Below are 14,831 nucleotides of genomic sequence, written 5' to 3' on the forward strand. Positions count from 1 at the left end.
CAATCAGGGATTTTCTCTGCCTCGTGAAGGCTGGGTGTTGTGTGATGTCCTTAGGTTAGTTAGGTTTAAGTAGTTCTAAGTTCTAGGGGACTGATGACCATGGATGTTAAGTCCCATAGTCCTCAGAGCCATTTTTTTTCAGTCCGGCACACAATTTTAATCTGCCAGGAAGTTTAATATGGAACAAAATGAGATAAAAAGAAAAGGGTAGCTGAGTGGTCAGCGCTACAGAATGTCAATGCTAAGGGCCCGGGTTCGATTCCCGGCTGGGTCGGAGATTTTCTCCGCTCAGGAACTGCCTATTGTCCTAATCATCATTATTTCATCCCCACGACCCGCAAGTCACCGAAGTGGCGTCAAATCGAAAGACTTGCACCTGGCGAACGGTCTGCCCGATGGGAGGCCCTGGTCACAGCCGGTGTGGCCGAGCGGTTCTAGGCGCTACAGTCTGGAACCGCCGACCGCTACGGTCGCAGGTTAGAATCCTGCCTCGGGTATGGATGTGTGTGATGTCCTTAGTTAAGTTAGGTTTAAGTAGTTCTAAGTTCTAGGGGACTGATGACCACAGATGTTAAGTCCCATACTGCTCCCATTCTGTGAGTTGGAATTTGTGCGAAGCCAATCCATTATTTAAACTGTGCATTCTGCCGTCGATTCAGCAAGAAGCCGCCTCTAGACAAGAGTATTTATGAGTAGCATCAAAAATTATTGTAAGTTGGTTTCATATGCAAAGGCAAATTGCAGCGTTATCTTAACAACACCATCCCACAACGTTGGATTGGAAGAGGTGGACTACATTACCTTGTTCATAGCTTTTGGCTTTCCAGCCCAACAGACCCACCAGACTTCACACTCTGCGATTTTTTGTTCTGTAGAACCGTAAAGGACAGAGTCTTTGTTCCACGTACGCTAACTACTCGTTAAGAGATGAGAAATCGAACTGCAGAAGCTATCGACTCAATAAACAAGTACCTGTTGGTTCGTGTCGGACTGAAATGGACCACTGTTTCTCGAGCAACGCGTGATGTTCTTGTTGAATGTATAGTATAGAGTCTGTGCGACAATAAAACTTTGATACGATGTTGGAGTGCCTGTGTTATTCTGATTACACTGCACTGCGGCGACCACAGCTGTTATGAAACACATCAGAAGAATTCGCATTTGCAAATAATGACTACCATCAGCTGTAGAATGGAACGACGACAGTGAAAATTTGTGCTGGACCGGGACTCGAAATCGAATTTCTCGATTATCGCGAGCGGTCGCCTTACCATTTTTAAAAAAATTAAGGACGCTATCCTTTTTTTCCAAGGACCCGTTGCAGGAGCAGGACGACGGGTCGGGCAGAGGTCGACACCCGAGGCCTGGCCCTCCCGCCGCCATGTCCAAGCAACGTGTTCTAGGATCGAACGATCAGGGAGAGGATGTAGCGGGTTCATCTATGTTGTTTTTTGTATTTATAGATTTATTTTTGCTTCCTTAAAAAAAAAGTCCTACAGCTGCCGTAGCTGAGCGTCCGAGTCGTCTTCTCGTCTACTGGGAGGGTTTCCCCCCTATTCCGTCCGTAGAAGATCAGTACGCTCGAGGATTCTTCTTCATTTTCAGCGTCTCATACCGGGAACGCTCCAGTGAGCAGGAGGATCCGCAAATAAGGAACCTAAATAATTTGCGAAACGGGTTCTGTACTTCGGGTGCCGGATGAAAGCTGCATGGGTCATCATCAGTAGGAACCAAAATTTGAGTGTGTCTTTGTGAGCATCGCGAAATATGTAGTAAAGGGCCATGCCTTTTAACCATTTAACGGCGTTCGTCCTGGTCGATGGAAATTATACCCCGTCGGGGCGCAATATATCATCAGGGGAGATAGACTCCATAATCGCCGCAAGGGTAACACCAGCATGCGCTGCGTCAGTATCTAGCACTCACTCGTCGCTGCACAATTCAGGCGTTGTGCATCCGATTCAACGACTGAGCATGTCGGACAGAAGGGGTCGTCCGTCAGATGAATGAAATGTAGCCTCTGACGAGAAGCAAACTTCCCGTTCACAACCACCTACCACAATGAACGACGTCGTAGGTAGAAAAGGCGTGTGTACCGCTCGCCACACCGTGTTCCAGGCAACTTCTGGATGTCTGTGTGCGACCATATTAATAGCTTGCTTCTGTTGATAGAGGCGATAATAGTCTTTCGTGCTGGGCATACGTGGTCGGAAGCTCTGACTGTAAGTAGCTGAGGTCAATCAAGAAACCTCTGATGTGCCGGTAAAATGTGTCCCACGGAAACTGTGGGCTGCAGAGAGTATGGTGTCACTACAGCTATCAGGGTGCCCGTCAGAGCGGCGTGGGCAGAGGTCCAAGTGCGACGCATAGTGTTTAGATAAAGCTATCGCGCACGGTAAAGGACATGAATTAAACCGATACCGCCCGCCCGCTGCGGCAGCGTCAGGGTGGCGTATCGGACTTTAAAAACAATGCCGCCGCTCACGAAATATCCATATGCTGCTTGAAATCTGTCGGTCATCGTAGCCGTCAGGGGAAGGACAGGCGCAAAATAGTTCAGTTTGTAGACAAGATAGGTGCTGACATAAAGTGTTCTGAGGAGCATATCCATGTGACGCAATTTGTTGTGCTGCAGCAGAGCACGTGTCTGGTGTAGGAGCCGGCGGGCGGTACTTTGACGCCGCCGTGAGGCGAACATTGCTATAGAACTTCAAACGTCCACTTTGAACAATTATACATGACTGTGCTTAAACTGACACATAATATTTTTAGCGCAACGCAAACTGACTTTCAATAATCCCTACAAAAGAATGGCCCTGACTGACATTAAACTATACCCTTCACAAATCACTTACTTCACAAAAATCTTCGTTACTCGAACTACTGCAATACAGCGAGCGCCACTACTGCCAGCTAAATAAAATATTCTAACTACTGAAGGCACTAACTACTGATAGGCATAGTTGGCACATGAAAGATTTTGATAGAGAACAAACAATGTATTTACCTTAATAGTATTCACAAGTCATAATATACAGCAGTTCATGACATCCAGTCCTACAAATTTACTGGCTCTGATGGACACACGTCCAGAACATCAGCACTCAAAACTCCGCCATCTCTCTCCCGACATCCACCACTGCTGGCGGCTCATCTCCAACTGCGCAACGCTACGTGCTGTTAACAGCCAACTGCCTAACACTACAACAGCCAACAACAATGCAAAACAGCCACAGACTTCACGCAGCACAGCCAGTGATTTTTATACAGAGCGCTAAGTGGCGGTGGCGTTACCAATATAAGAACCTAAACAGCCTACTTACATAGCCCCCATGCTCCCCATAAAAAATTTTACAAATTGTTTTGGACAGTGGCCAATACAGATTTGAAAAAGAAATTTCATAATTACAATAACAAATAAATCAAATGCACACACTTATTGATACAATGTTGGCCATAAGCCAAATTTTCTCACAGTCCATAAAGGCAGTCCTGATCATTCACCACAGTATTAATTACAGTTTCATGCACAAAGTCTGAGCAGTAAAAGAAAATGCACACGGAAGTAGTGGATTTCCATGCAGTCTTGAAGAAGTAGTGTTGTCCTTCCAACAGAAAGACAGTGCTGACTCTTGACATGCAGACAGGTAATGGGCCACAACAGAGCAAACCCACCACAGTGTCAGTCGTAGTTTTGGAGAATATTGGTAGGTAGGTCATCACAGAGTAGACCCACTGTAGTCCTGGTTGAGATTACGGTATTGGTGGGCCACCAGAGGTACAGACCCAGTGCAGTCCTTGTAGAAATAATGGTACTGGTGGGCCATCAAAGATGCAGACCCACTGCAGCAGCCATCTGTGCACAATCACCATTGAAGAGTCTTGCGGAGAATATAGCAAGTCCATAAGCCACCACTTGTGTGCTCACGAAGTTTTTGGAATTGTCCTTAGAACCAGTAATGCGTTAATCAGTCCCTTGCTGAATTATTAACACACGTCCAAACACTAACAGTCTTCTTTTTTTCACATATTGTGCATATACTATGACCAACAGAAATATGTGCAGTGAAATGAATGCTTACAAGTTACTTAATTTGATGAACTGGTGTCAATTACAATTTTATAACATGAGAATACAATAACAAAAGTACAAAATACATCATTAAACAACATACAATACAGATAAAATTTGTAGTCATACGGGCTTTACAAAAGAATCGAAATAAGATATACATCAGTGTTACAGGATTTATGAGATAAGTAAATATATAAAATAATGAGAACAGTTTTCGAAACATTAATTTCACACATGAGCATTGAAACAAAACAGAATTAATAATGTCTATAAACATCTTTACAAAGTAAATAACATATCATTAATGCAAATTATATTTGAGGATAAAAGTATTCCTCATCATAGTGAATGTAGCTTAGTACTAGAATAATTCTATAACATAAATCTTATTATCTAAACACATAAAGACAGGAAAAACACAAAAACACAAGAGTACACAAACACATAGCAGAATAACACAGGAGGAAAGGACAGGGCTTGTTTTCAGTGTAACATTTGGTACTGCAGTCCAACCCAAAACTTCATTCCATAGATCTTTCTCCTTATTTCAACATTTGTTTCCACCAAAAAAATACAATCCAAGCATGATTTCTGTATTTATATGTTCACATATTGCTTACCTCATTATTTATTTTCCATTATCTTACCTCATCATTTATTTCCAAGAAAATCCTACCTAAACCTGTTGTCCCTAAGCCCTACTTTTTTGTTTATATCCTCTTTCAAAATACTTTTTTGGTCAAACCCTTTTTCTTATAGCTTCTCAATGCATTTTTTCCAATTTATCACAACTTGTTCTCTTATATAGCCTACCCCATCTTGAGCTAACTTAAATCTACTGAGCTCAGATCTTAAACTAAGGGACGAGGCAATGCAGCAGCATAAAACAATTAACACAAACAGTAATGACAAAAAATGTAAATTGGCAAAGCAAGCAGCAGCAAATCTAAATTAGCAAAGCAAATGCAACATTACAACTAATATGAGCCAATGTGCAGCAACAAGAAAAATAAATCAATAGTAAACCTGACTTAACAGAGTAATACAAAGTGAAATTTAGTAGCGCAGTGCCTGGCAAACAGCAGCAGCAAATGCAATAATTAGTATCTAAACATGACAAAGCTCAAACAGAAAAAATAGTACACTACAGACAACAATGCAGATAAGGGATATGTCTATTCACATCTTAATGTCTATGTAATTAAATGGTGCACCAGAACTTATTTTAAGAAATAAATTACCAAGTACATGAAAAGAAAATTATGTATGCAGTTCCTGTGAAGGGAAATGTCTTTTTGTGCTCCCTCACTTTTTTGGAAGTATATCACAAAATTATTATTTACTGGATCTGTAGACAGAAAATATTTATATTAGTATATCTATTAAATTTTATTTCAACCAATGCTGCAGTGCAGCTAGAAACTAGATATTAAACGAAATGAGCATATATATATATATATATATATATATATATATATATATATATATATATAAAGCAACATATGGAACGTCATTCCCTAGGCAAATGGCGTCTCCAAATGCAAAAAAAATCTCTCAACTAGAAAGACAATAGATGTAAAATGTTTCTCATCATTTCATTAGACATTTTAGTAAATATCATAAATTAAGAGCTCCACAGTGTAATCATATGTTTTCAAGTTTGGGCGTGTCGTATTTGCGATGCTTTCTACAACGAAATGTCAATAGCGAGGATAATGGCCTCTTTCTTTCTCCACCTAATTGCTTTCTTTTTTTGCACGACTATCTCTCAGCTGGGCGCCCAAAACGCATTACGTCACAGTCACTGACCTTTCTTGCCGAAATATTTACGACAGCAGTTCCCGCTACAGCGACAGTCTCATATAAAAATTTCACAAGTAGAGAATTTGCGTTACTAATGTGTAGAAACAAAATCCTATAAATATAACAGTGTCCAAAAAATTTCGTTGGCATTGTGATACATTCACGCATTTACACACATTTCATAACTCTTAAAGTACGATTCTTAGTTTCCAACACCCTTTTTCACAAATCAGAGTCCCCAACCACCACTCATTATTCCTTACCTTATTACACATATACATATTCGTCGACACGTCAATCTTGCGTCGACACTTCAATATTTCATCATAGTAAATACGTAGCATAATCAGATTCCTCATATAGCATCAGCTTATTGATCATAAACATACCTCAACAGCATAATACACATCGTCGTCATAATAATAACATCATAACACCTCAGTCAAATCTCAAAAACGTCATAGCTTTCTGCAATAATTTTAAAACCTAAAAAAATTCTCTGCTCATTTCAATAGTGTCATCTACCTCAAACGTACTTTAAAAATCATGATCCTATACCAAATACACTCCTGGAAATTGAAATAAGAACACCGTGAATTCATTGTCCCAGGAAGGGGAAACTTTATTGACACATTCCTGTGGTCAGATACATCACATGATCACACTGACAGAACCACAGGCACATAGACACAGGCAACAGAGCATGCACAATGTCGGCGCTAGTACAGTGTATATCCACCTTTCGCAGCAATGCAGGCTGCTATTCTCCCATGGAGACGATCGTAGAGATGCTGGATGTAGTCCTGTGGAACGGCTTGCCATGCCATTTCCACCTGGCGCCTCAGTTGGACCAGCGTTCGTGCTGGACGTGCAGACCGCGTGAGACGACGCTTCATCCAGTCCCAAACATGCTCAATGGGGGACAGATCCGGAGATCTTGCTGGCCAGGGTAGTTGACTTACACCTTCTAGAGCACGTTGGGTGGCACGGGATACATGCGGACGTGCATTGTCCTGTTGGAACAGCAAGTTCCCTTGCCGGTCTAGGAATGGTAGAACGATGGGTTCGATGACGGTTTGGATGTACCGTGCACTATTCAGTGTCCCCTCGACGATCACCAGTGGTGTACAGCCAGTGTAGGAGATCGCTCCCCACACCATGATGCCGGGTGTTGGCCCTGTGTGCCTCGGTCGTATGCAATCCTGATTGTGGCGCTCACCTGCACGGCGCCAAACACGCATACGACCATCATTGGCACCAAGGCAGAAGCGACTCTCATCGCTGAAGACGACACGTCTCCATTCGTCCCTCCATTCACGCCTGTCGCGACACCACTGGAGGCGGGCTGCACGATGTTGGGGCGTGAGCGGAAGACGGCCTAACGGTGTGCGGGACCGTAGCCCAGCTTCATGGAGACGGTTGCGAGTGGTCCTCGCCGATACCCCAGGAGCAACAGTGTCCCTAATTTGCTGGGAAGTGGCGGTGCGGTCCCCTACGGCACTGCGTAGGATGCTGCGGTCTTGGCGTGCATCCGTGCGTCGCTGCGGTCCGGTCCCAGGTCGACGGGCACGTGCACCTTCCGCCGACCACTGGCGACAACATCGATGTACTGTGGAGACCTCACGCCCCACGTGTTGAGCAATTCGGCGGTACGTCCACCCGGCCTCCCGCATGCCCACTATACGCCCTCGCTCAAAGTCCGTCAACTGCACATACGGTTCACGTCCACGCTGTCGCGGCATGCTACCAGTGTTAAAGACTGCGATGGAGCTCCGTATGCCACGGCAAACTGGCTGACACTGACGGTGGCGGTGCACAAATGCTGCGCAGCTAGCGCCATTCGACGGCCAACACCGCGGTTCCTGGCGTGTCCGCTGTGCCGTGCGTGTGATCATTGCTTGTACAGCCCTCTCGCAGTGTCCGGAGCAAGTATGGTGGGTCTGACACACCGGTGTCAATGTGTTCTTTTTTCCATTTCCAGGAGTGTATATCATTCAAAGCTCTCATAGTATCACAATGGTTCCGAAAAAATATGAACAGTTCACATAGTACAGACAAAATACAGTTTCATAAGTGTGAAGTTATCCAGCTGTGTAATTGTGTAAACATGTGTCACTGATGTGGTAAAAAAATGTTTACCTCTCAGTTAAATTATCAGATAGCTGTGTAATTTATGTGATAGAGAAATATGGTATCGATGAGTAAAGTTGTATAAGCAAATAGCATATTAGCTAGGGCTCTTTGTGCTTGCCAGACACATGGTACACAAAGTAGGCGTGTACCCCCTGAGGATTAATGTAATTATACCATCAAGTGTTACAAACTACAGGAAAGGAATGAAATGTACCACGGAAAACCTTCGTATCTTTGTAATTCAAAAATCTTTAAAAATAAATGTTTTAAGTACAAAATTAATCACTCAAATACGTGTCCTGTAGCGCTAAATTGTGCGTCGTGTTGTAAAATAATCTCTGTCATTACTTAAGGGTAAAAAATGTGGCAAGTATCGTAATTACCGTCGCCGTAAGCAAAGTTCTGTGGAAGTCAATGTACTTACCTCGTAATAAACAAATGCGAAATGCTATGCGTATAGATATCGTAGTTATTACGTACAGTACCGTGATCAAGAAAGTACTACACTGTAACGTATTGTTGTGCTACAAAAAAGGCTGTCTTATTGTAGCTAAACCACAAAGTTACTATTAAAACGCGTTTTACTTTCCAGAAGAATTCAGAAAAACTGTGCACATATAGAGCAGATACAGCACAAAAGCAACAATGTAAATTGTATCACACATTAGTAGTGTCGTGATATAATCGTGTAGCTGTTAAAGAAACCAAATACTAAGTCATCTTTAATCTCACAGGAACTACTTCAAATAAGGAATGTCTTTTCAAGTAAACCAGAATGTTGCATTAAAATCTCATTAGCAGTATATGTTCTAAGTGTGTAAGCCTTATAGTCGTTACGTAATGGTGCAACTAACAAGCAAGAGTGTACAAATAACAACACTGTGTCGTCTGTTCACTATAACAATGCATTCGTAATTTCTGTTTAAATAAGTTCTCTTGGTTCTTGGCTGGATATTTAACTTCAAACGTTGCAGATTATCTTTCAATAAACGGTTTTACATTTGAAATGTGTTGTAAACCTTTACTCTTCCTAGTACGCAGAGTTTCAACTTCAACGCAATTATCATGTGGTATACGTCGGATTCTGTAAGGTCCATTGTAAATCAGATAGAATTTGTGACTCAAGTGTTTCTTCTTATGTGACAATGAATGAGCTTTAATGAGAACTTTCTGACCAATATATAATTTCTTTGCATTTGCTTTACCGTGTATTTTTCTCCTTTTATCTGCTGCAGATTTTATATTTTTAATAGCCAAATCCATTATGTCTTTGTGTCAAAGTTTACGTGTATTCGGAATAGGTACAAGCTCTCTGATTCTGTTCGGTGGTTCTTCATTCTTTAGTACAAGAATAGGTGGTAAAACAGTGGAGTCATGAGGCATTTCATCCAGTACGTTTTGAAATAAGTGTAAATATCTGTCCCAGTGCTGATGCTGTCTGTGACAATAAAGTCTGCAGAGCTTATTGATTTCTTTCATAATCCGTTCAGATGGGTTAGAATGTGGTGAGTACAATGAAAAAAAAACAGGTTTGATTTTATGGTTCCGAAGCATGCATGACCAAACAGCAGATCTGAATTGCGGTCCATTATCTGAAATGACTTTACTAACGTGTCCAACTTCACGTAAGAAATTTTTAACAAAGGCGTTGGATACAGACCGTCCAGTGGCTTTACGTAACAGAATGAAAGAAACAAATTTTGAAGTAAGTTCAACAGCGACTAGAACGTACGAAAATCCATTCGATGTTCTGACAAGGGGTCCCAAGAGATCAAGGCAAGCAAATTCTTTTAATTTAGAAGGAATGATAGGAAACAATGGAGCACGATGTGAGATAGTACATGGTTTAGCCTTTTGACAAAGTTTACAAATAGACAAGACTCTTCGAATTCTGTTTTCCATATTGTTAAAATAACAAGACATTCGAAGAATATGATAACATTTTCGTGGACCAAAATGTGCATAGCTGAAATGAATATACCAAATGAGCTTATTAACAAAATCGTCAGGAATGCAAAGTACCCATAGCTTGTCATCAACAGTGCAGCGTTTGAACAGTATGTTGTTTCTAACCAGATAATAATGCCGAATCTGTGTGTGTGTCTTTTCTTGCCATTTGCTTTTGATGTCTTTCCAAATCGGATCTTTATCTTGTTCATAAGCAATGTCCTTTAACGATGTGGTAATGAAGTTTTCAAAGGCGACTTTCTGAATGTAAAGAATACTGAAATTTTTCTCGAGGTTGCCTTCTGTGTTACTTTTCTCAAGCCCAGCCGGTGCGCGTGACAGTGCGTCCGCAACAATGTTCTCCTTGCTGGGAATGTAGACTACTGTGAAGTGGAATTCTTGCAGAAACAATGCCCAACGTTTTAACCTGTCATGATTTAACTTTGAAGACATAAGAAATTGTAAAGCACGATGATCACTGTATACTTTTACGTGCGTACCAGAACGAAAGAAACGGAATTTGTTAAATGCCCAAACGATAGCTGAAGCTTCTAATTCAGTAACGGAATAACTTTTTTTCAGATTTTATTAGCCGTCAGCTAGCAAAAGCAATGGTTTTCTGAACAGTAGTGTAATTTTCTATGGCTTCTTGAAATAAATGGGCACCAAGACCGACTTTAGAAGAATCCGTGCTAAGGCAGAAATCTTGTGACAGATCAGGATGAGCTAGTATTGGCGCGTTAAGTAGCGATTCTTTCAAAGAATTGAATTCAAACTGTGCTTGTTCGTCCCAGTTCCAAGTATTATTTTTTCCAGTGAGAGAACAAAGTTTTGGTGTCACTAGAATTTGCATATTCAGAAAACGACGATAAAAATTTACGAGACCTAAAAAACTGCGGACTTGTTTTTTGTGGATGGAACTGGAATGGCTCTAATTGCTTCTAAATTTTCAGGATCTGGCTGAATGCCTTCACAAGAAATAATATGTCCCAAAAACCTCACCTTTGACCTACCTAATTCAGACTTTTCCAAGTTAACTGTAACTCCAGATTCTGCAAAAATACGTAACAAACTGTTGAGGATGCGATTATGTTGTTCCCATGAGGCTTCTGCTATTAGAATATCATCCACATATAAGGTGATGTGACGTTTTAAGAAATCAGGTGATATGGAATTTAGCCCGCGAATGAACGCTGCCGAAATAATGTTCAAACCAAAAGGAAGTTTCGGAAATTGATAACAAACGCCGAAACAAAGGAAAGCTGTGTATTTTCTACATTCTGGATGAAGTTCGATCTGATAAAAGCTGGATCTGAGATCAATAGAAGACAACACTTTTACATCATTAAAATTTTGAAGAATTTCTTCCACAGTTTGCGGCCTGTCTGTTTCAGGAATGATGATAGTATTGACTTGTCTCGAATCTAAGACAAGTCTTAATCGATCCATTTTTCTTTTCAACAACATGTAATGGATTGTTGTATAAGCTTACTGCAGGCTCAATAATGCCCTGGTCAAGCATAGATTGTATTTCTGTTCTAACACGGTCCCTATAATGTGCTGGAATTACGTATGGTCTAACACAAAATTTAGTATGCTCACGAACACGAAATTGGTATTGAAATCCCTTGATTGTTCCTGTTTTGTGACTAAAAACTGTGGAATGTGCTTTTAAAATCTCGAAAACGTCCTGCCTATCAATGTCATTACACTTCTCAATTGTTTGAATTTTATTCTGAATTAACTCATTAGTATCAAATACGCCGTCGATATCATCCCGGTCAGTACTTGCAGAGTGATTGTTAGTGTCAAATTCCGTCGAAAATTCCGATCTGTTGTCTAACAGAAGGTAAAGCCGATTAATTTCGTCATGGTTTGAGAGCCAATCTTCAAATTTCAAAGCAATTGACTTACGTTCTTTCTCTAAACTTATTTCAGCATCGTGAAAGTTTAAGATTGCTTTGTATTCATTCAAAAAGTCTACTCCCAATATCATTTCCGTCGACAATAATGGAACAATAAGAGAAGCTTTGGCCTTGACAAAAGAATTCTAAGTTGGTTTGTTGGCGTACATCTACACTTTTTCCAAAAATTGCATCTTGTAATTTAATCTTACGTAAAGGAAGTGTGGGGCAATCGTTCGATTTGTTGCATTTGCTAAAAGCTGTTTCATTAATTACTGAAATGGGACTGCCAGAGTCAAGTACTGCCGTAAAGTTTGCATCATTTACTGTAATGTGTATCACAGGATATGCAATGTTGTTATGTTTTACGTCGTGTTCCTGGAGTAAGATGTCCCTAATGTCTTCCATTTTTACGTAATTACTAGCCACGGCAGCTACGTCGTCAGCGGTGTGAGTCATTGCCTACTGTCTCTTTGTGGCGCGCATCGTTATTGGCATTAGGAGGCCTAACTTCTACAAATTCACCTTGTCGAGAGGGCCCTGCCCTGTTTGAATCCCGCCAGTTCTGATGCAATTCAGGTCTGTCGTTAGGATCATAACGTCTGTCGTCATGTCGGTAGATTCCATAGTTTCTTTCTTGTCGGTCATGTAGTGGAGAATTTCTCCCTGAATCGTAACTGCGCGCTGGACCGTTGCATCTGAAGTTATTCTGTCTCCCTTGATAATAATTATTTCGGTCCCCATATTGTCTGTTTCTCTGATTGTCTCTGTGATAGTCATTACCGCAGAGAGGTGATGTTTCCCTGTAATTATTACTACTCTGCCAACGGTTGTCATACGGGTGGTGTCTGTTTTGCTCACGATTTACGTTGTAAGAATAGCCTTGTCGTGTCCATTTATTATTTCTGTCATCGCGGAATTGTGACGGATGTGACCTGTAATTGTTGTGTTCCTGTTTTCGCGTTCCGCGATTGTCAATGTAAATTTCCAATTCTTGTGACAGTCCCTGAAAAGCTTCAATGTCGTCTTCGCAACGACCTGCCAAAATAATATGTCGTAAATGTTCAGGCAATTAGATTAAGCAAATGCGAATGAGTTCTGAGGGGCTGTAAGGGTTTGGCAGGTACTGATTCTTGTGCAACGTGTCTTCAAAATATTTCATAAGACTGGAAAATTCAGATTGTTCGAAATGTATCATCATTACGATGCTATGTTTTACTTGGTCTTGTGTAGCTTGAGACCAATATGCTGAGAGGAAGGCATGATAAAATTCTCCTTCACTGTGACAATCGTGAATGACCGATCGCTTTCTTTCAGCTGGTTCATTCTCTAACCAGCCACACATAAATTCTAATCTGTGCTCTAATGACCAGTTGGGAGGAAAACAATGAGAGAATTGATGGAGCCACGCTTGTGGATGAATGTCGTTGCCAGAATTCTTAAATGTTTTGAATTTACGTGTAGTAATGAACAGCTTATAGTCAAAATCATCGTGTCGGCGAGTCGCACATCGCTCATTGTTACGCCGTGTCGGCGGTTCCATCTCAGAATTTGGCGCACCTTGCCAATTTCTTTCATAATTTCCGAAATGTCCTGTGTTATTATTTTGCGGCTTTTCCGTATTTATAAGTCCCTCTTCCCGTGTTGGAGCGCGAGTCTCCTCTGAAAGATGTAATTTTTGTATTACTTGTGCCAACTGATCTTATACTTCCCGGATTTCTCTTCTGTGTTGCGTATTAATTTGATTCTGATTTTGTTTGAATTTCTTAATTTGTTCATACTCTTCTGGGTCAGTGATGGCTACAGGTCTTGTGTCACTCAGATCATCATCTACCTTTGTAGATAAGTTAGTGAACTGATCCGAAAGTTCGGCTACTTTCTCCGATAGTGTACTTATTTCCTCAGTGTGTTTTTCTGAACCAAGTTTCAGAGTGTCCATTTGTGTTGAAATCGTATCTACTGTGTCCTTTAAGTTTTCCTGAGTTTTTGCAAGTTGCGTAACCGAATCGGTAGATGCAACTGAGTCAATTTTAGCTTGCAAGGTCTCATGATTTTCATGAACAATAGTTTGCAGTTCCTTTATGGCTGCTTCGTGATTTTGTAATGTATTAACATGCCGCGAAAAAATAGGTTGGAAATGCTCACAAATTTGTGTTTTTACGTCATTACAGACTTTTTGACATTTCGATTCGATTTTATGTAGCTCAGTAGTTAAATCTTCACGTGTTTGTTCAAGCGTGGTGTGAAGATTTTGTTCCATTGCGTCTAATTGTTGCTGTGTTTGTCTCTGGTGTTGTTCCATTGTGTCTAACTTTTGAAGATTTTGTTCCATTGTGTCTAACTTTTGAAGATTTTGTCCCATTTGTTGTATTAATTGTAATAACAATGCACTGGTGTCTGAAACATGTTCCTCAGTGCTTTTCGGCAGCGAATTTGCACCGCCAACATTCACATTTTGACAAGCAGAAAATGTGTCTTGACTTATTTGAGAAAACGGTGAGGACCCATAACCTGAATCTACAGTATTTGTGAGATTGTGTCGTGTCATTTCGGATTCCTGAGGCGAGCTGTTGCCGACCGATCGATCGATAATGCTTCCCTGTTCACTAATTGTTTCACTGTCTACGCTATTATTTGCCGCCCACTCCATTTCCCTATGCACAATTATCAAATTACTACTTTGAATGTCTGTTAATTCACTACACAGTGGTGCTGATAAGCTACGCTCGTTGTCACTATTATTTCTCAGTTTACTTTGGAGCCTAGTGTTACGTTTTTCACACGCCATTATTGTCACAATATTTCACACTATAACACAGAAAAGCACAATTTGAAGAGCAGAAGAAGAACATAGCACTGAAAATAATATCTACCTAATTGCAAGCGCAGCTGCGGAATACTTGGTGCAAATCTACATGCATGCCACAACTGTTTTACTGTGCAACAATGAAAAACTACAACTACAAAGG

Source organism: Schistocerca americana, chromosome 1 (assembly GCF_021461395.2).
Source record: "Schistocerca americana isolate TAMUIC-IGC-003095 chromosome 1, iqSchAmer2.1, whole genome shotgun sequence".
Lineage (NCBI taxonomy): Eukaryota > Metazoa > Arthropoda > Insecta > Orthoptera > Acrididae > Schistocerca > Schistocerca americana.